This window comes from Halyomorpha halys, unplaced genomic scaffold (genome assembly GCF_000696795.3).
Source record: "Halyomorpha halys isolate HHAL.00 unplaced genomic scaffold, Hhal_1.1 Scaffold110.1, whole genome shotgun sequence".
Classification (NCBI taxonomy): domain Eukaryota; kingdom Metazoa; phylum Arthropoda; class Insecta; order Hemiptera; family Pentatomidae; genus Halyomorpha; species Halyomorpha halys.
This window is the reverse complement of record NW_027112640.1, coordinates 1,515,786-1,538,531: the sequence shown is the minus strand read 5'-3', so window position 1 is coordinate 1,538,531 and position 22,746 is coordinate 1,515,786. Positions and strand designations below refer to the sequence as shown.

Sequence of the window (22,746 nt, the reverse complement as noted above, 5' to 3'; positions counted from 1 at the left end):
GGAAGCATAGGTCTTTTTTTATATTTCTTATATGAATAAAAAAGCTACCTTTGGTAATGAGGAAAAAATAGTAAAACTAAAAAAGTAACCGCTGTTTGACGAGAGTTTACTATTTCACTCTTAATTATCTAGAAAAATAAAATATACTATTTTTTTTTTTTTTTTATCCATACTGTTGTTCGGACAAATTTTTATTTGCCAAATTTATATTCATATGTGAATATCATATAAACTACTACCCCAACGAAGATAAGTGTAATAGACTACTTTATAGCAAGTTAAATTTCCTTTATTTTGAGCGTTGGCAGACATATGTGCGTTTTATGGATGGAGATATATTTTTTCAAAAATCAAACATGTTATATGAACAAATAGAAATTAATGAATGGAATATGGTCCGGGTGCGGTCAAAAAAACTCAAATAGTAGAATTATACTATTTTATTGAGCCAACGTTTCGCCCCACGTTGGCTCAATAAAATAAATAGTATAATTATCTACTATTTGAGTTTTTTTGACCGCACCCGGACCATATTCCATTCATCTATACACACGGTCAATCAATAATCTTCAACTAGAAATTAACATTTTGTGAGTTAATTTTGTCAAATATCATAAAAACTACTACTCCCACAAAGATAAACATAATTAACTATTTTGTAATAAATTTAACTAGCTTTAATTTGAGCGCTGGCAAACATCAGTACGTCCGAGGGGTTCTGAAATGAAGTTTTTCATAAATCAAACTTATTGTCCGAACAACTATAAACCAATTTATTTGAGCAAATATCATGAAAACTACTATTCTTACGAAGGTAAAGGCCATACATTTCTTTATAATCCATTAAACTAGCTTTAATTTGAGTGCTAATAGATATTTGTACGTCACACAGTTCCTGGGATATAGATTTCTCAAAATAAATTAACTAACTACTAATCTTTCAATAGATTCTTAAGAAATTTTGCTTTTTAAAAAGCTATATCTCGAGAACTATTGGACGCAAATAGCTCTTTTAGGGCTAATATTTCAGCAAATTTACTCTTCTTTAAATAACGTTCTCTTAGATTTTCTAGTGTTGTTGGTAGTTATTAAGATATAGACCTCCGAATGAAAAATTAAGGTTTTGAAACAGCCGCCATTTTTTATTCCCCCTACCTACACTTGGCAGACTCATCAATTTTGACTAGTAATTATACATAGTTTTTATTGAAATAATCAAAAATTGGGGTGAGATAACTGCCTTTTTTTTCCCCGGCTCTTGTACTAGTACTGGACAAGTTCAAATCCAGCCTGCTAGGAAGCAGGGATCCCATGAGCCGTTACCAACGTAGCTTCTGTATTCAAGTTAACAACCAACATTTTCAGTATCTCATTTCTTTTTCATTTTAAGATTCATCAAACGAGGAGGGGGCCTAAATTTGGAAATACTTGACTGCCTTTCCTTCATATTATAAGGCGATTACTATTTTTTTTTTAATCAATAGATAAAATCTCAGGAGGAATAAGACGAAAACAACTTCAGATACAACAAATATCAACTTTAAAAAGAAAAGAGTGGTCGCTCATTATCTATAGAAGTACCCAATGACTAATAATGTCCATTTTGTTCGCTTCGTTCCTTCAACCAAGTCCACTTTGTCCAACGGATGCATAAAATGCGAATCTCTGATTTAAATACACAAGACTTGAATCGAACGATCATGTACAAGACATATATTTCACACCAACAAAGCACAAAACAGAATAGTTAATGGAATAGTATAGTAATTCTTTAATTTTTTACACCCATAATTCAGTTTTAAAAATAATGGTAAATTAATATAAAGATAAAGAACTAAATAATAAAAAGGATATTAAAGATGAGCTAAAAATATCACTAACTAGGTGCACCCAGACATTCCACCCACGTTAAATTTGGATTACACCTGCCTGTTCCAGACACATGATGAGCACATGTCAAGTCCATACCAAAAGGACCGGGTGGTACATGACTTTTCTGTTGGCTCATAAGTGAATTCAATAAAATTTTGAATAAGCAGCTATAATGTTCCAGTAGACGTATAGTTTTTGAGTTTTCTAAAAAAATGATTTGATTTTATTAATATATATAAATCGATGAGAATACGCATTATTTTCAAGGCTTATTGCATATTACCATAACGATTACAGTTGATGTATTGCATTCCTTTGGGCCGTACATGATAATATAAAGCTTAAAATCTTCGCTAATAAACGACCTATCCAACACAATGTTCTGATTTTTCCTATAGAACTGGTTGGTTCTAAACTGGGGCGTTCAAACAAACATTTCTGCTATATATTAGTACAGATTTTGACGCAATTAAGATTCACATTTTCTTTAAAGTCAACCCCAAAAAGAAATGAAGTTAATCCATTATATTAACTTAATATAATAATCATAAAATTCTTAAATTCATCTTACAACGGTTTTTGACGATAGAGACAAATTCGGAGAGAAGAAACGTTAACATAAAGATCCTTCGGTAGTTTGTGTTTACCAATGCATACTAACAAATTTTAAGCAGATAAGTATTAAAGAATAAGTAACAAATAAATTAACAACACTAAATATATCGCAGTGACAGAGGACCAACCAGTTCCAATTTTAAGCCCCTTAATTTTCAGATGCTACAAAATGTGAGTAGGTGGTTAGGTTTTATCATTTATTCAATATATATTAGGAAATTTAATATTGCCTTATTGCTAGGAAAGAGTACTCTAGATATACTTGAGAATTACAAAATGAAGGAAAGATATAGCCAAGAAAATACAAGAAAAAAATCTGGGAGACGGGAAACCCCTGAAAGAAATAATGACGTAGGACACTTTCCCCCATCCAATTAACGACAACTCCGAAGGCTTGGCTTCCTCGGAGTCATCTGTTCCTTCATTAACACTCACGTCTCTTTCTTGACTCCACTTAACCCCTGCTTTTTTCCTTATATATTTTCTTGAAAAGTAACGCTAATGAATTCGCAAATAAACAGATGATAATAAAACAAAAATGAAGCTGAACCCTCTAAGCCATATTTTGGAGACTTGTTTAAGTGACATCAATAAATAGCTGACGGGGCTATGGGAATTTTTTCCTAATAAAAATTCTCAAGTACTATTTTAAACTCTATAATGTATACCTTCGATGCTTACATTTACATATATGAAACTCGAGATTCGGGTTTCTTCATACATATACCTTTCTTCATACCGTTTTTAATTTATATCATATCAAAATTGTGTAAATATATTTTACCAAATATCATGGAGCTATTACATGTTCGAATGTCTATTAGCAATCGAATTAAAGCTAGGGTAAATGTACTAAAAAGCAAATTACGAAATATTAATTACTCGTTCTTAGGAAACATAACATCTGCGATATGGATAACTTCTTAGACTGGGTTATGGATTAACTTCTTAGCTGGGTTATGGATTAACTTCTTAGGCTGGGTTATGGATTAACTTATTGGATTGGGTCATGGGTCACATCATTTAACAATTTAAATAATCATGAAATTATATTGATTAATCACTATTTTCACACAAAGAGAGTGATGTATGATTGATTGAACGGTGTATAGATGTAGCCGACACATGATTTGATAGGGACATCAGTATTCAGAGCGGCGGAGGGCGGGTTAGTGCCCATAGCCCGGATTGACAGGCAGGGGTGAGGCATCTGCAAGTTTAGCTAGTAGTCTCCATATCTATTGTACCTAGTCGACTCGTGGACATTTCGGTCAAACATCCTATTTCTGAACTTCTAACCGAGATCGAAATATCAAAGGATTTGGAGTAAAATATAACGAACTGCTCAGAAGGCAGCCTTTGAAATGGGCTGGCTGTTATGGTGGTTTAGTACAAGAGCCGGGGAGAAAAAAAGGCAGTTATTTCCCCCCAATTTTTTATTAATTTAATGAAAACTATGTATAATTACTAGTCAAAATTGATGAGTCTGCCAAGTATAGGTAGGGGGAATAAAAAATGGCGGCTGTTTCAAAGCGATTAAAAAAACTAATTTTTCATTCGGTGCTCTATATCTCAAAAAGTAGGAACAACACAAGAAAACCTAAGAGATCATCATTTAAAGAAGAGTAAATTTGCTAAAATATAAGCCCTAATAGAGTTATTTATGTTAAATAGTTTTTGAGATATAGCTTTTTAAAAAGCAACATTTCATAAAAAATGTTCTGAATAATCAATAATTAGTGAATTTATTTTGAGGAATCTATATCTCAAAAATCATTTGCGGTACAGATGTCTATTAGCAGTCATATTGAAGCCGGCTTAATGTACTAAAAAGTAGTTTATACCGTTTATCTTCGAAAGGAATAGTTTTTATGACATTAGACAAAATAAATTTACAAAACGTTAATTTCTAGTTCTTTGGAAAAAAACTTTTAATTTTTGAAAAAAAAAAATATCTCAGGAAACATAAAACGCACATATGCCTGCCAGCACTCAACATAAAAATAATTTAATTTACTATGAAGTAGTTTATGTCACGTATCTTCATAAGCGTAGTAGTTTTTATGATATTCACATATGAATATAACTTTTGCATATGAAATTTTATCCGAACTACTAAAAATCAATTTATTTTAGCTAATATCAAAAAAACTATTACTCCTACGAAGATAAATGTAATGAACTACTTTATAGTCCATTAAACTAGCTTTAATTGGACTGTTAGTAGATATTTGTGCGTCGAATGGTTTTTGAGATATAGATTTTTTAAAATAAATTCACTAACTACTGATCTGTCAGTACGTTCCATACAACATTTTTATGAAATTTTGCTTTTTAAAAGGCTATATCTCGAGAACTATTGGACGTAAATAGCCCTATTAGTGCTCATATTTTAGCAAATTCACTTAGCCTTAAATGATGTTCGCTTAGGTTTTCTCGTGTTGTTGGTAGTTTTAAAAATATACAACTCCAAGTGGAATATTAATTTTTTTTAACGTTTCAAAATAGTCTCTCCATTTTTTATTCCCAATACCTATACTCGGCAGACACATCAATTTAGGCTAGTTATTATACATAGTTTTCAATAAAGGAATAAAACATTGGGATGAAATATTCTCTTGGGCTCTTGTACTATTAGTATGCAATTTATCTTACTGTTCACGTTAAATAATTTAGTATCCTAAATATTGTTATTCAGTTATTGCTATTTTACGACTAAATATGAAATAACATCGCCATTTTTCCTGCCTTAGGATCAAATTCTTAAAACAAAATTTTCTCCAAGATTTGTTTTCTAAGAACAAATAAATATGTATATAACTGAAAAATTCACAAATAAAACCTCAAGTCCCCCAACCAGTGGTAAAAAAGGCATATAAATACATTTGATGTCTAATACGTAAAAATATGAAAATTTTCTTAGGATATATACTTTTTTTTATTCCTAGGGGAATACGGTGAGAAAGAAAACTGAAAATAGTGAAGAACCTATACAGAAATATTTACTTGGCAAAAGTTTTTTTTTTTTAAATTTCCTATATATTTTTTTTCTTTTTTAGTGATCAGAATACAATCTTCACATTTTGATGAAACATAACCATAGTCTAATCAAAATAATCCTGTTAATGATCTCCCAAAAAGCATTAATGTATTTAAAATACATAATGATATCAATAAATAAATATATTTACAGTTATTTTGTTGTTTAGAACATTTATACTAATATAAAACAAGGACATGATATATAATATTCATCGGTATAATCATAAAACTTTTTAAACAGGTTGTTATTTATTTTATTTAAAGTGTTTCGAACAGTAGGGCCATTTGCACTGAATTTACAAATTGATAAAGTTAGTAAATTACAATATTTAATCATGCATCCAATCATACACACTGGAATTACATTTAGACTATAAATCAATAATGATATTAATAAGTTTAAAAAAATGAAAAAGTTTTGCTCTTGTGAGTTTGATCTTCTTTTAACATTTGTAAATCTGAAGAGAAAGGTGTGACTCGTGAGCGATACATTCAGTGAGAATGTGCCTGAGGTTAGATCGGTTCCCCAGTAGAGATTAAAATGAGAGTAGAAAGATTTTATTAAATCCTTACACAGGAATAGGCAAAGTCTCGGAATAATGGATTAGTTAACTTACATATATATTTTCTTAAATAACTTATATAAGTTAAACTTAAGTGAGGTAAGTACTTACATGAGGGCTTTGTTGTGGACGGCCTGGCTAGTGGTATCCATGGTCTTTCAGGTGGCTGTGGTGTTCGGACTGCAACAAAAACAGAATACATTATAAGTTTATGAGCATTATTTTTTATTTATATCATTATAAAACAATCTGATCGTTAAGCTCAAATAAGTTAGTCCAAAGAGAAGAAAACTGACCTCACTATAATTAGATCTGAAATTCAAAGAAACCTTAAGGTACAATTAAGTTGAGTAAAAAAAAGAATTACTAAAGAATAGAGTTCAAATAGCAGATGAATTATAAACGGGTATTGAGAAAAAAAAATTAATAGTTATTTCCAAAAAGAATGATATATAAAAATGTATATCTGTCATAAAGACCTGGAAAATATCAATTATTTCTGTAAGATAGACATTTTCCTTTGATGAAATCAAAGAGCTATTGATGAAATCAAGATAAAATCATAAAAACCACAAATAAAATAATTATTTTATTTTATGTAATGGTATTTTATTTAATATCAGATCTGTCTGATTTTCCTTACATGGTTATTATAACAGTTTGAATTTTGTTTTGTATAATAATTGATTATGGGGGGAGGAGGAGGGGATATAGTCTCGCGCAAAATACACTCCTACTATTTACAACGCTATAAATATTGAATAATAACGATAAATTCTAAATATATAGATCAATATATATTGCTAGAAGATGGTGCGAGTGGTGGTATGCAAAGGAACACGAATAGAAAAAAAAAGCTATTGATTAGTAATCATCCGTTTGCCACAAGTTGCTAGGCTTCGTCAGGGAAAGATGAGAGCATGATAACATTGAAAAATACTATAAGAATATACATAGTGGTTTCTGATTAAGTTGAGAAAATATGCTTTTTACTGCAAAACAGAAAGTTGGAGAATCCGGGAAAACAAGATCGGTCAAACAAATAGAATTATCTGAAGATGATGATGTAGTCTTAGAAGAAAAATGGAGAGAAGTGATATGTAGACAGCTGAAGTTCTGTTGATGTTGAGGAAGGGTTTACACTAAAGGTTTACACATTTTGAAGACGGTCACTTGGTGATCTGAGGAGCTCCTTGAGTTTGGAATTATACTGGAAGATCATCAGTTTATCATACGTAATTAATTGTAGAGTGATGGTTCGGCTGGCGGTTAAGAACAGTAGTCAAAAGCAGAAAAACTATTTAAAAAACATTATACCTCGTGAGCATGTAATAGAAACGTGAAAATATGAGAGCCAGTTAAATTAAAAATTATAAGATGGATTTTACCGCCTCAGAATAGGTTAGGGTTAAACGGTAAAACATGTCTTGTAGTAGACACTACAATCTTCAAATTTCGTCATTCAGGTAAACTTTTAATAGGGCTCATAATCCAAACCGTGAAAATTCTAAAAACAATACTCTGGTTACCAAGATTTTCATCTTAATATCTAATCCCATCTGTACTAATAATGAAGACGATCATTTTTAAATATCATTGAACTAATTTTGTAATTTTTAAACAGAAATGACCTTCTATATAATTTTGAAGTTGGGATGATCGTACCTGAACAAGACAGAACCATGAAATATTGGAGGATTTACCTAGTTTTCGTAATATTTGACCTCCAGGTGAATTAATTAACTTTTAGATACAGTTCTCAATACAATTTTCTCCAAATTCAAAATCATAAATGGGACTCTAAAAATGATCTGGCCATCACTTCTCTGAGAATGAGGAAATAAATTAAGGCTGAAACTGAGGGAAAATTTAATTAAATTTAAAAAGCTGTTTTCCAATGTGTACATTCAACTCTCTCGGAGTGTTAAGCTATGTATGTTAGTATTTTTTTAGGCTTTTGAAATAAGTTGTGCAATATCTGATCTGTACTTATATTTTCCAGACTTAAGGGTGACTGAATCAGCAAAATGTTTTCTGGTAGTTACTCTAATTAAGGAAATAAACTTTTTAGTTTTGGGATCTTCCATGGATAGCAAGTAACTACACTTATTAGAGAAACAAAGTCTTTAGTTTTGGGATCATTCATCAATATATCAACAGTTATTTTAGTATATTATTTTTATACATTTCAAAATGTGACAAAACCATTTAATTAAATCAGTTAAAGATGATTATTACTGTAAGAATGTATGAATATTCTTCAAGTATACTTTTTCTAAAGATATACTTCTCTGCACCCTGTTCACCACTGAGGAGGGCCTGTGGAACGAGGAGAGAACTCGATTAGGACACAAGGTGTCTAATCTGATTCAGGGAGCGATGTAGCTGAGAATCGATACTGCAATCAGCTTAAAGACCAACCCTGCAACGTCAGCCTTAATCATCCAGCTTTGAAATTCTTCATAATTAATTTTCTTTCTCTTTTTTTTTATTAATTAAGAAGTTACTGCTCAAACGACAGATATTTTTCACTGCATTAGCTAAATGTTCACCAGTGATTAACGCCATTACACAGATTGCCAATTCATTCTCAGGAGTAACTTGCCAATGTAACAACGCCTGGTCTAAGAAACACAATCTAACTCGATAAATAAGAAGCATAACCTAATTATAAGAGGATGGGTAAAATAAAATTTCAACTCCTTTGAAAATGTTTTAAATGCATTGCGTGCTGTTATTAAGTATATAATTTTTAAACATTATTAATTCACCCACCATTAATGCGCCTAATTCATATGTTAAGCTATGTGCATGTAATCAGTATTTTTTAGGCTGTTGAAATAAGATGTGCAATATCTGATCTCCACAAATATTTTCCTAATGTTTTCTGGTAGTTACTTACTCTCATGAGAGAAATAAACTTTTTAGTTTTGGGATCTTCAAAAAATATATTTTATTTTTCAGTGTAGATTAAAGAAACTATTAAGGCAGAGTGGTAAGACTAGCATAAGTGAGAATTTAAAAAGGTTCTATATCCTGTTAAACACAATCTATTTCGGCTATTTACTTACTTAGAGTAATTAGCTTCCTTTTAGAGAAAATTTTCTAAATAAAAAGTATTCCTTTTACTTCCTTGCTATCAAGTCTTTATATTCAAGCAAAAAATAAATAAATTGTCAGATTCGAAAATTTTCACTCGAATTATTTCATAATTTCATATTATTTTTCATAGTTTCCTTATTAATGCGCCTAATTCATATGTTAAGCTATGTGCATGTAGTCAGTATTTTTTAGGCAGTTGAAATAAGATGTGCAATATCTGATCTCCACTAATATTTTCCAGGCCCAACGATGGCTGAATCAGCGAAATGTTTTCTGGTAGTTACTTACGCTCATTAGAGAAATAAACTTTTTAGTTTTGGGATCTTCCATAGATAGCTCACCAGTTATCAGTTAGTAAATTATTTTTATTTTTTTCAAAATAAAACAAAACCATTCAACATCCATAACACAGGGAAGCATGTAACAGTATAGCCCCATTTTTGCTCTGGAGTAGTTATATATGTTATACAAACATCTAGCGTTTATATTATTGTTAAGTTACCCCCGGACAGCGATAGGATAAACAATATGCTTGCCTGTATGGTTGGTCCCTTTCAGTATCTGGTTACTTTGTTGAGAATTTTACAGTACCTTAAATATTGCTATAAAGTTTCTGTTTCAACAAATACATACAAAAGTTGTTAGGAACTGCCTATAACAGAAGTCGAAATGTTGAGGATATTTCAGTGGAACAATAATACAAAAAAAAAAGGTTACATTAAAAAAATTATTTTATTTTTCAGTGTAGATTAAAGAAACTATTAAGGAAGAGCGGTAAGACTAGTATAAGTCAGAATTTAAAAATGTTCTATATCCTGTTAAACACAATCTATTTCGGCTATTTACTTACTTAGAGTAATTAGCTTCCTTTTAGAGAAAATTTTCTAAATAAAAAGTATTCCTTTTACTTCCTTGCCATCAAGTCTTTTTATTCAAGCAAGAAATAAATAAATTGTCAGATTCAAAATTTTCACTCGAATTATTTCATAATTTCATATTGTTTTTCATAGTTTCCTTATGATATGAACATAGTTACTTGATTATTAACAGTTACGAATATTTAAAGATTTTTCAACTATGAGATTGGCTTATACACGTTGTCGTAAATACTTACCCACACAGATACAGCTTTTTGTAGTTAAATTTATATTCCAATGACCTCTTGCCCAACAGTATCCTTTAATAATACCCCACTTATTCCTGTCGAACAGATCCGTTACTTAGGACTACGTCTCGACAAACGACTGACATGGAATCCTCATACAAGACTTAAAAGACAGGAAACTGCTCGCCGATTCCGACTATTACAACATTTACTAGACAAATGATCTAAATTGCCAATCCATTACAAAAGACTGATCTATATGACTATTATAAGGCCTATCTGGGCATATGGAGTTGAGCTTTGGGGCTCAACTAAACCATCAAATTCCTCCTGAATTCAATCTTTACAGTCCAAAATCCTTAATGCTCCTTACTTTGTCACAAATCAAGTCAACCATCATGACCTCAATGTCCCATATGTATATGTTGCCGATTTGGCCAAAACCAGATACCATTCCTTCCATGGAAAACTTCCCAACCACCCAAATTCACTTGTTTATAACCTGGCTACTCCTTTATTACCTTATAATCCTCCTAGGCGTCTGAGAAGAAGATGGCCTCGGGATATTCTCTTCTAGAAATGTTATTGGAGTTCTATCAATGGGTAGATTTTCCACATGTTTGTATCATGTCACTATCTCACCTACAGCAAATTTACTTGTTGTATATATGTTATACAGTTGTAAATAACGATAAATAAATGATTAAAAAAAAAATTATGTTCGGACATAATCGATCCGATTCGATGAAATTTTCAGTTCGGATTAGAGTAGATTAGTTTCAAGTTTGTCCGATATAGATATTATCAGATGGCAAGATTATTCACAGTTTTCACTATGAGAGAGACTTAGGATAATTCGTTATCGCAAATGCTTGGACAGGCAGAGATACAGCTGAGCAGTATTCTCTCCAGGGACTACTAACAAGGGATAGTGTAATATTTTTTCCAGGAGTGGCTGCCTCCTACAGGAACAGCAGCAGTGGCAGCCAGTCCCTTTGTGCTTGTTTTTGTTCCTTCTCATTTAGATCAGACAAACTCTAGTCAACTGCCACTGCCGCTCCGCTTAAAATAAAGAATCCCAAACTAAACCCTCTGGGAAAAAACAGGAAAATAAAAAATAAACAAACCCTTTTAACTCGAGTCTGTAAAGGGATTTGCTTTTGGGTGGGGTAAAAAACCTCATCAGTTTGGATCAGTTTTGTATAGTTGAGTAGCCCGTTCTCTTCTAAACAAATAGTATCGACGATACTATTTGTTCCAAATAGCCGCTGGCGAGATAACAATCCTTCTGGGGAACAATGGCCTTTCAAAGCGGCCATATTGTGTAAATTACTTCCTACAACTAAAATATCGATATTTTTTTTGCTATTATATAACTTGATTTTATTTATGTAATTATGCATCTATTTGCTTATTATGCGTATAATAATGTACCGCAAATTTGAGTTACTGGGCTTTGTATTAGTACCGTATCATGGGCGAACCCAGAGGGGGGCAGCTGCCTCCCCCTAGAAGTGAAAAAATTATTAATTTAATAAAAATTAATCCAATGTTTTTCCAGTAAACGCTAATTGTAATAACTAATAAATCACTGCGACAATTTTTTTAAAATATTTTGTTTCATTCGCCATTTCCGTGCTGAAATGTCACAACCTGATTGGCTATGGCTTGCATTTTCTTGCCCCTAGCTTTGATCCTGGGTACGCCCTTGAAACGTATCATGGGATCTGTATGCCTAAACTGAGGTAACGATATGTTATACTTATATAGGTTAACCTATCTTTCTTTTTGATTTGTCAGCCCTCTTGTGTCAACGCTAAGGTTCCATGATACTGACACAAATTTACAGTGATCACAACCTGACATGTTTTCTCGGAATAATCTATAATTTACAGTTTAATTAATAAAGTGAAAAAATCTTTTATGAATGTAATTTAGCGAATACGTACTAATGAGTAAACAAATAAATAATTTTGGAAAAAAAATAAATAAATCAGCAACATTTTGACTTATTGCAATTGAAACATTCAAAATTTCCAGTTTCAGGAGAATCCTCCATACACTTTATTCAGATCAGATTGTGTGAACGCTGTTGTCAATCGTGAAGGAAATTGAACCTTCATACTTTTGAACTTTCCATAACTTGCAGTATTTCAGCTGAGAGAAGTTCTGAGGTCAATGAGGCTTGTAACGATTATTAATGAAAATAAAGCGGCTTTTCAGGGAGTCTGATAAACGGATTTTTAGTTAATGAGGAAGTATTGCGGGAGGGGAAGCATTTACAGCCAGAGCTCAAATCAACAAAAAAAAAAAAAAAGAGGAAAAAAGCGCATAAAAAAAAAATGAGCATTTCTTTGCCCGTTAACAGCCTTCTTTTAACTGAGGCCTTTAATTAAAGAGCTCCTTCAACATTTCAAGGGCAAAGGAAGCGCGATAATTATTCAAATTAATTTCTACTAATGGCTTTAGAGCTAACAGGTCGGGTCGGCTCCGGTATTATTGCGAAATTTCTACAGCTTTCTGAAGAAGGCAACGGAACCACTGCTGAACCGAAAACCTTACAAAAAGGTAAACAAGAACAGGGGGAACTGGTTAACTGAGGAATAGTACGAGAAACAACAATCATTGGTTCTATAAGACTGAAAAAATTAATTTAACCTGCACGCTGTTCATAATTAAGTACAAATTGTAATTTGTACGGGGCATAATTTAACTAACTTGTATAATGTTGACTTTACTTTTTAACTCGTATATCACTAATTGTCGTCTCATGAAAAAAAAGTATTAGGGTTTGTAGTTTGAAGTGTTGGGCTGGAGAGGATTTTAGTTTAATTTTAATTGCTCTAGTTTAAGTATATACATATACCTTAACAATAGACAATTGCTGCTCTTGGCCTAACCCAAGGCGGCAGATAAAGAGCTCAAAGGACGCCAGGCGCTGATATTCAACTCAGGTGTGGAATGGGTAGTTCGACATTCCGCTGACTCTAAACAAATGAGAGCTAATAAGACAGAAGGAATTAAAGGATTCTTCAGCACATAAAGATGGAAAAAGACATCCTAGGAAAGTTCTGGTCTTCAAAAAATACGATCAGCAAATGAAATGGACGAGATGACTCCGCCTTCTTACGGTGGAAGGGGACTACTGAAGGAAATAAGGAAAAATACGTTTGGTCGACACTTCTTGGAGGACAGATCAGACTGGAGGCTTCAGAAGTAAGCTACTGGCTGAAGGCTGAGAAAGGACTAGATTTGTCTGGAGGCTAGGGCGAACCCTTTGGGTTGGAGAGAGATGGGACATAAACCTGTATAGGAGATGAAGCCCTTCACTCATTACAGTCGTGTATTCGTTAGAGAATGTCAGATATTTTATATCGATAAAATCCATCTGACTCATTATTACTACTATACCTTGTTATAGTTTATTTTTTTACCGTTAGTGCATCAACTATATTGTGATTTTTTATTGTTAGTAATATTTTATGAAGATATTCTTACTAATTTCTAAATGAAAAACATGCAAAATGCCTTTGAAAAATAATTCACTTTTGATGTTTATTTTAGGTCTCAAATAATTTATATTAATTCAGATAAATAGTGTAAATAAATACAGTATACTTTTGTTTATGGACTGATACTATTACGAATAGCTTTCATTATGAAACAGGGTCATGCAAGTATATTTTTTTTTTTCATCCGAGAGTCCACTCAATGATAAAAGTTTTATTGGAACTAAATATTTAAAAAAAAAAAAGAATTAGCAAGACAAGATTCCAAGCCGAATTAGAATTATTTCTAGAGTTGATGGTAACACAAATGATAGCCTGTTAAATGGCTCATAGACGTGAACAATAGTGCATTCCATTAAAAATACTCCAGTATATAATTTAGTGTGATCGTGGAAACTGCAAGGCTGTATAAGAGCATAGGGCAGGTTGATGAAGCTTTTAATGAGGCTATAAATGAACTTGTACTGTAAATTGGTAATCAGTATGGCGTAGATAGCACTATAGCACTTCCTCGTTAAAATAGACCTGCGTGGTCTTTATTCCAGTATAAAATAAACAGAAACATAATAGCTGTCATGCGGATTTAATAGCATGTTATTTGAATCCAAAGCCATGGATAAAACTAATACTTCATAGTATATTTTTCTTTAATTAGCCAATAATTGTATGAGATAATAAGGCTGGAAATGAAGAAAGAGGAAATAAACAGAATCATTACATGATAGAAACCTATACCAAAAAACCTAATTATGAGTTGAGTTTCGTATCATCCAATACGAGGAGGGGCTGAGATTTTATCACATATAAAAACATTAATTTCTTAAAATGTTAGACATGAAAATTTAAACTTATAACTGAAAAATAAAAAAAAAATTATGTTAAGAGTAAATATTTTAATTAGAATATAATTAATTTAAATTAAAAAAGTTGAAATGGCCGTCAGTTTACGTCATTTGTCTGATTTAGTCTCTCTAGGTAATATTTAAATATTTTTTAATTATGAGAGATAGTTGACCGTGGATGATAAATGAGGAGAAGATGGTTGGGGGTGCGGTCAATGAAACACAAATAAGTATGACTAACTTATTTTAATGTGCCGACGTTTCGGCTAGAGTTTCTAGCCTTCTTCAGGGCTAAAAACAAAACAAGATAACAACCACAATCAGTATAGAAAAAATAAAAAATATATAAAAGAAAGTATAAACAAAATAATTTTACACATACAATGAATAGTTTTACAAAATAGAATTAATAAAATTAAGTGATAAGAGAAGCGGGAAATAAAATGTAGACATAGGTAATTGAAAAAGCGGGTACAATAACTTACTTAAGGAAATGAAAAAAAAAAAAATAAAAATTAAAGTTATATAATGCAAAGAAGTATATACATATTAGTTATTATTAATTTAAAATTTAAATATGAAAAGAAAATGAAAATTGAGAGGAAGAAAATATATGTTACAATAATAGATGATAAAGAGGCAAATTATAAGTATAGTATACAAAACTTACAACGCGGGCAATTATTTGTTACCTGTAACTCTAGAAATAATTCTAATTTTCTTTTCATATTTAAATTTTAAATTAATAATAACTAATATGTATATACTTCTTTGCATTATATAACTTTAATTTTTATTTTATTTTTTTTTTTTCATTTCCTTAAGTAAGTTATTGTACCCGCTTTTTCAATTACCTATGTCTACATTTTATTTCCCGCTTCTCTCATCACTTAATTTTATTAATTCTATTTTGTAAAACTATTCATTGTATGTGTAAAATTATTTTGTTTATACTTTCTTTTATATATTTTTTATTTTTCTATACTGATTGTGGTTGTTATCTTGTTTTGTTTTTAGCCCTGAAGAAGGCTAGAAACTCTAGCCGAAACGTCGGCACATTAAAATAAGTTAGTCATACTTATTTGTGTTTCATTGACCGCACCCCCAACCATCTCCTCATTTAAATATTTTTTAATACACACGTATTTTATTAAGTTGTATCAATAATTTATTTATGTCTTATTTTATAGAGGAAAGGCAAAATATAATAAAATATAGTTTAAGCAGTAACAACCAATTAGTATTTTTCAAGTACAACCTATATTGTCTAGAACTAATTATTTATTATCCTGAAGATATACTATATAACACACGAATTTACAACTATTGCAGTAACTGTGGTAGTCAAAATACCTGGTTCAAACTGGACCAATTAGCAAAAGGAAGGTACCGTTTGAAAGAGATATTTAAGTGCAGTATGCAGTGACATTTGAAATTCTAATAGATAATACTAGTAATAGTAAACGAATTAAATCCCCGAATATTCTAAAGCATTTTTTGGAACAATGTACAGAAATCATAGAGGAAAAACAATCCAAGTGTTTAAGACACCAATTACTAAAAGATTCAGGACTTGTAAATCCTTAATTTGTTACAATTAAAACCAAAGGTTAGTGACAAAATTATCGCTCGGTTTAACTAGTATTTTATAATTTAAACATATAAAATAAATGAAAAATAAAGTAATTGATCAGTGAAGATTTTCTTTAGTCGATTATCTGAACTATTTTAGTGTAGCGGACTGTTGTAGGGTGGAGTGATGCTTTCAAGTGGGAGCAACAAACTTCCCTGTTCACCAGGAAATTTCAGATGCTTCCGTCTGCGGTAGGAACACCATTTTCCGACAACTGGAAATCCGTTAAACGAGCTTTAATCCTAAGCAACGACAACAAAAGCCTGTTGGTGGCTTTTTGTTTATCAGTGGATGCTAAGCCGTATAACAGTGTTTTCAATAGGCCAGCGCTAGGGGCGGGGAGTTCATCCTATTATCTGACCAGAACTCCTATTGGCTCCGCTAAGCCAGGAGCTGCGGTTGTTCAGGGGGCCACCTCCTCCCGGGGAAACCCTTAACATATTTTAAAGCAGATTAGATTATTCTGAGCTGGATCACTTGAGGCCTGCTGCTAAATAGCAATTCCTATTGTGCGTGTAATTTATCCCAAATTTACTGAAGGTTGCTAATTCATCATTGATAAGTAAAGTTGACGAAAAAGGACATCACAGAATACCTGAGAAATCAGGTACGAAATTTGTAGTCTCAGGTAGTTATGCGAAACGATGAGATGGTGGGCCAAAATTATGCGAACGCCAACTACATAAAATCAGCATAGCGTTCACACCGGGTACATATTTACATGATTACCTATATTAACTCCGGAGTCAGGGATTGAACACCGCATCCGGAGTGACTTTCGAGGGAACAAAACTGTCCGGGGTTTCTAATTGAGTTGAGATGTGAGAATAATCAGTCAAGGATAATTTCTTATGTATAAAGTTGGGAAGTACTTTATTTTTTGTTTATCCCCTATCTCGCTATGGTTGGCATACCGGGTAGTTATGCAGGTTACTATTATGAACATGGGAAGGTAGATTTTTCCTTTCATGGGACCGCCAGGAAATAAAACTATATCGTTCCAGGCTAGAACAAACCTCTCTCTGACCTCCTCTCTCAATATTCGAAGCAGTTGTAGGAGTTATAGTCAAGAAAAATACTTTTACGTATGTTGAAGTCCGACGAACCGTTTTCGAAGTACAGCTGAGATAACCGAAAAAATAGATTTATGCAAATGTGACTGAATGTTGATTGAATTTAATAAAATATAAATGAAACCAACTATATAATAACATGCACAAACCAACTAGATACTAACATGCACAAACTCTGAAAATCACGTAAACATAGGATTAACTGTTATAATGTTATAATGGACGAACATAAATTTAATTACATACAGACGCGGAACCAAAGTGTTTCTTTGATGTACAAAAAAGTAAAATACGAAGAAGCATATTTTTTCTGAGGACATGAATGTTTTCCTACATGAATACTTTCTATTTGTATATAAATACAAAGCTTCCCTGTCTTTAGTATTAAGTGACCAATACATCGCCGTCATTTGAGTTTAGGTTTAGTGGAAATTTATCATCTCAATAAATATGCCTATTCAGATTACGTGTTAAAGCTTATATTAATAGTGCATACAACTATAAGCATTATTTATTAATAATGCCTTTGGTCGACGTGCTCGCCGAGAGTAGGAGTTCAGACTAAGTCTAAACGCAACCATTCATCACTAGTAGAGAGGTCCCTTCCCACTCGTGATAACGCAGATGGCGAGTAAGCGCCACAGTGCTTCCCTGCACACATCGGATACCACAACGTACCTTAAAATGCCCTTTATGCAAAGAAAGAAGAAAGAAATTATGTATACATATGGTTTTGTTTGAAATAATAAAATTAATAGAAGGGTGAGAGAAAAAAAAATGCATAAAACTAATTAAATTGCCAATTAATGATTTATTACACACTAAACTGTATTTAAAAAAAAATTGGACCAAATACAAACGAAAAGGATGAACTCATAATAATTTTCTTCTACTACATCAGTACTCAGCCATAGAATGCTGTGATTATAAAATTCTTAACGGATTTCCGCTCTTTATCGCTTATAAAAATTGCGTACTGGGCTATAATAAACTTTGACGGTTAAAACTTCAAAGAACATATCGATATTTGAAAAAAATCAACCGAAGGAAATACTTAGGTACCTAATATTTCATTTTATTTTTAAACTAATAAGTAGACGATAAAGAAGGATCGAACTGACATAAACGGAAATCGAGTGCCCTGAAGTGTATCATAAATCAGACGAGGAGCTGAGGTCTTAGCGAGTGGCCGCCCTCCAGGAGTCCTGAGTATGAAAGATAAGGGTCTCTTGAGGGTCTGCAGCTGGAGGGTAGTCTTTTCCAGGACCAGGTTGTTAAAGGGCCAGCCAGAGGCTATCAAAAAGGGCTTAATTATTTATACAAGCCATGATCCATATTATTATTATTATTTTATTAATTCAATTTTGTAAATAATTTAGTTCTCAATACTACAAAAAACGTTAATTTCCTCAAATGCAGAATTCTGTGCGCTATTTAGTTGCGTTTCAATACATTACTGGTAAATCGTCATTTTTTAACCGTTATATCACTTCATCAGAAGTAGTTACGTTGTTTCGAGTGTTTTTATCATCAATCAGGTATCATTAACACAGATTCAAAACTATTTTGCCCTTTAATTAATTATCTTATAATTATTTTGTAGTTTGTACTTTTGTATTACTCAATGGTGAAAACATTACACCCGACTAATGATAAATAATTCAGAGTTTTTTTAAGTACAACGTCACCCACTCACATAAATATATTTTCTATAAATATTCGAGAAAGATTGGTGGTTTACAGAATATAACATTCCGTATTCACATGCTACCCAGTGAATAATTTCGTAGAAGAATTATTAAGAATACCAGTTTTCTCCTTTCCATGGTTAAAGTAAAAATAATAGTTGTTAAACTTATAACTGTTCTACTATTATTTTTCAACTATCGTATTACTTAATCCGGAAAATATAGAAGTATAAATAAATTATTATTCAGGAATATTTTCTGATATATTACCAGAATATAAAAATTATATCATAATAAATATAATTTTTAATTAATAAAATTAATTAACAATTATTTTTTATAAGAGTCCTTTTTTTATTTTTTATCCTCGTCAAGTCGAGTCCCACCCGGGCTTTTTTCAAGAATAAAATTATACAAAACTCACTCACAGCCTACCACCGGGCATTTGTGAGACCCGATAGTCAATGGGCGCCACTCACAAAAAATAGTCGTGGGAGTGACGAACCCACCCTGCGAAAAAAATCACATCAAGTAACGCGGGATGTATTTTCTAATTTTTTAATCGCCCAATAGTCTTTATGATTTTTATCTATTTTAAAAGTACGTAAAAAGTAAAACTAAAAAAGCTATTATGCATTAAAATACAGTATCCACAATAATTTGAAGTGAATAATTTCAGATGGTTCATCCTGAAGATAGGAGGATAGCCGTGAAACGTTGATGGAGTTGAATGTAATAAAGAAATCAAAATAAAAACTTTTCAATAGACTCAAGTATAATATACTTAAAAAATTAAATTATATAAAAATAATAAATTCAATTCAAAATTGTATCAAATACATTTTTAATTGTTTTCTATCGAAATCACGGAACACATTTTGACAAGATGTTTATTGTCGCCGGGAATGTAGCTACCCTAGAGGAATCCGAATGACGACTGATTTAATTGGGTACCTTGGAACACGAGAGGGAAAACTAGAAGGCTGGAGGGTGGTATGAGCCGGAAATTGGCGGAGAAGGGAGGAAATCAAGGACCAGATTCAATTAGCATACTTCCTTTTTCTTCAGCCCCGGGAAATAAGGAGAATCAGAGGGGATACTCTGCTCAAATCTGAGTAGATGTTGCTAACAACTTTTAGGTATAACAAGGAATGTACTTGTAAATCATAATGGATATTTTATTAGCTAAAATTGATAAAAAGTTGGAAATACATAATCTATTCAGACACATCCGTAGTTTAAACAAAAAAATAAATAAGAAAAGGTTTTAAAACCCCATTTTTACGAAATTCATTTTTTCCCCTTTTATTTTTAAAGCAATTTATAAACCCAATCTATCGTCGGTGGACTGTATTGGATATTTTCGTATTTTTTTCTGGAATAGCCATCGATACAAATTATTCGAAATGTATGAAATGCAATCAGGAATGGTCCAAGTCCTTAAAAAATTGTAAATCTTTTCATTAAAAAAATTGTAAATTTGTCCATCAAAAAATTCTAAATTTTTCCTCCAAAAAATTGTAAATTTTTCCTTTAAAAAAATTGTAAATTTTTCCTTTAAAAAAATTGTAAATATTTCTTTAAAAAAATATATATAAATTTTTCTTTAGAAAAAAAATATAAATTTTTCTTTTAAAACAAATTGTAAATTTTTCTTTTAAAAAATTGTAAATTATTCCTTCAAAAAATTGTAAATTTTTCCTTAAAAAATGACATTCCAGAGGAGGTTAAGTACAAAATATATTATACATCTGTCATAATTTTAAAATAACCTATTTCATAAAGATATTATTATTATAACACGATGGTTTCCTTAAATTTAATCATAAAACCTTCTATAAAAATTATATGTTTTAAGCTTTTAATTTATTGACAAAAAGAAAGGCAATTAATTGTAAATAAAACATCAAATTGGTTCTACGAGTATGTTGGGGATGGTAATGAAGCAGCACGAATAAAGTAACCCTGCATCGGTTATATAAATCTGTTTATATGATTTTATAAACAGATTTATTTAGTATCTATTTATTATTATTTATATTTAAATAATATTATTTATTTAATTCATAGAATTTATTTGTATTATATGATTATTATCAGGTAGAATGAAGAAAATGTATCATTTTGCATTAAAACCATTTTAGTGGAAGATTATTGATTGACCGTGTGTGAAGATGAAAAGAATATGGTCCGGGTGCGGTCAAGAAAAACTCAAATAGTAGAAATATACTAATTTAATGAGCCAACGTTTCGCCCCACGTTGCAGGGCTTCTTCAGGGCTATTTTGACGGCAGTCAAAACTAAAATGCTATTGCATAAAATAAAATAAATTCTTTATACAAACATTTTAAAACGTTTATAAGACTAAATAAAATGTTCTCATTTTTTTTTCTTTTCTAAAAATATTTACAATAAAATATTTTTTAGAATTAAACAGACATTTTATTCCAATTATAATGTAGCTGTTAATTTTTTTTTCAATATAACATAAATGGGTAAAACTGTTTATTTTAATATGTATAAATTAAAGATGAAAGAACTAACATTTTTTTTTTTATTATAAGGAAAGTAATATTTTTATTCCTTTGCGAGCAAGCCATGCCATTATAAAAGAAAAACTTTTTTAGGAAACTAGATAGATTCGTTTTTCTAACTTTACATTTAGAAGTTGAATATAAAAGAAAAACTTTTTTAAAACCGGTACCACTGCCAATAAAATTTTTAACAAAGCTACCCGACTGCCGCGGAGGATGGCTGGGTTAATTATTTGGTTTATTGTTAGAGGGAGTTAAAAACTAAACTGTTAACCCCCAGAGCGTGGGCAATATTAAACGAGACAACTTTAGCCAGCCAAGTTGAAATTCACGGTGGCTGAAGAGACCCAGTCTTAGCGGGATCCAATTTAGTTCGTCAGCGCCTCCCTAAACTCCGTCGTCTATGTATCTCTTATTTATTTAGCCACTGGGGAACATCTTCAAACTGTTACGAATAAACAATGATACGGAAAATGTTTTAAACAATATCATCAAAAGAAATAAAAAATAAAAAAAAAAAAATAATATCACATATCATAATCACATGACTGATATTTCCGGAATTCATGACTTTTTTTATCTGTAAATTTTATTATGCGGTTACTTAGTTACCAAATTCAAGTCCAAACAGGCACAAGTCCGGACCTTTCCATTTTAGAAAGTATCCCAAGGAATCCAGAGAATCTAACAAGAATCATTTTGTTTTTCATGTTATTATTTTTTCATTAATTTTTTTCTTCATTACTAATATGTCTAAAAGTTATCTGGTGATAAATAGTTACTATACCTGTATTATGAATTATCTCTTTATAATATTATTTGTAATATTTTTAATTTTCTAGTGGATGCCTTATTTAATATAGTAATTTACTAATTACATCAATAATAATTGTAACTTACAATTGTAACTTTGTAAATCCAGTGCCATTTACACTGGATTTACAAAGTTAGTAGAATGCAATTGACATGTTCTCAAAGTTAAAATTACAAAGTTAGAAAGTTACAATTATTATTGATGTAATTAGTAAATTACTATATTAAATAAGGCATCCACTAGAAAATTAAATTATACTACATTGTAATTAGGTCATAACCGGGAGCTTTGCGGGTAGGTAAATTCTGAATGATGTTGGATATTTCTGAAGGATGAAATGCTTTAGGAGGAAGG

At 31.3% G+C, this 22,746-nt stretch overlaps 1 protein-coding gene across 1 annotated transcript in view; it reads right to left on the bottom strand.

Annotated features, from left to right (window-relative positions):
- twin (CCR4-NOT transcription complex subunit 6-like twin) overlaps positions 1 to 22,746 on the bottom strand; it is a 186,848-nt gene that overhangs the window by 28,042 nt on the left and 136,060 nt on the right. The window contains exon 2 of the mRNA XM_014416009.2: positions 6,204 to 6,272. The gene's annotated coding sequence lies outside the window, so the exon portion shown is untranslated. The remainder of the gene's footprint in view (positions 1 to 6,203; positions 6,273 to 22,746) is intronic.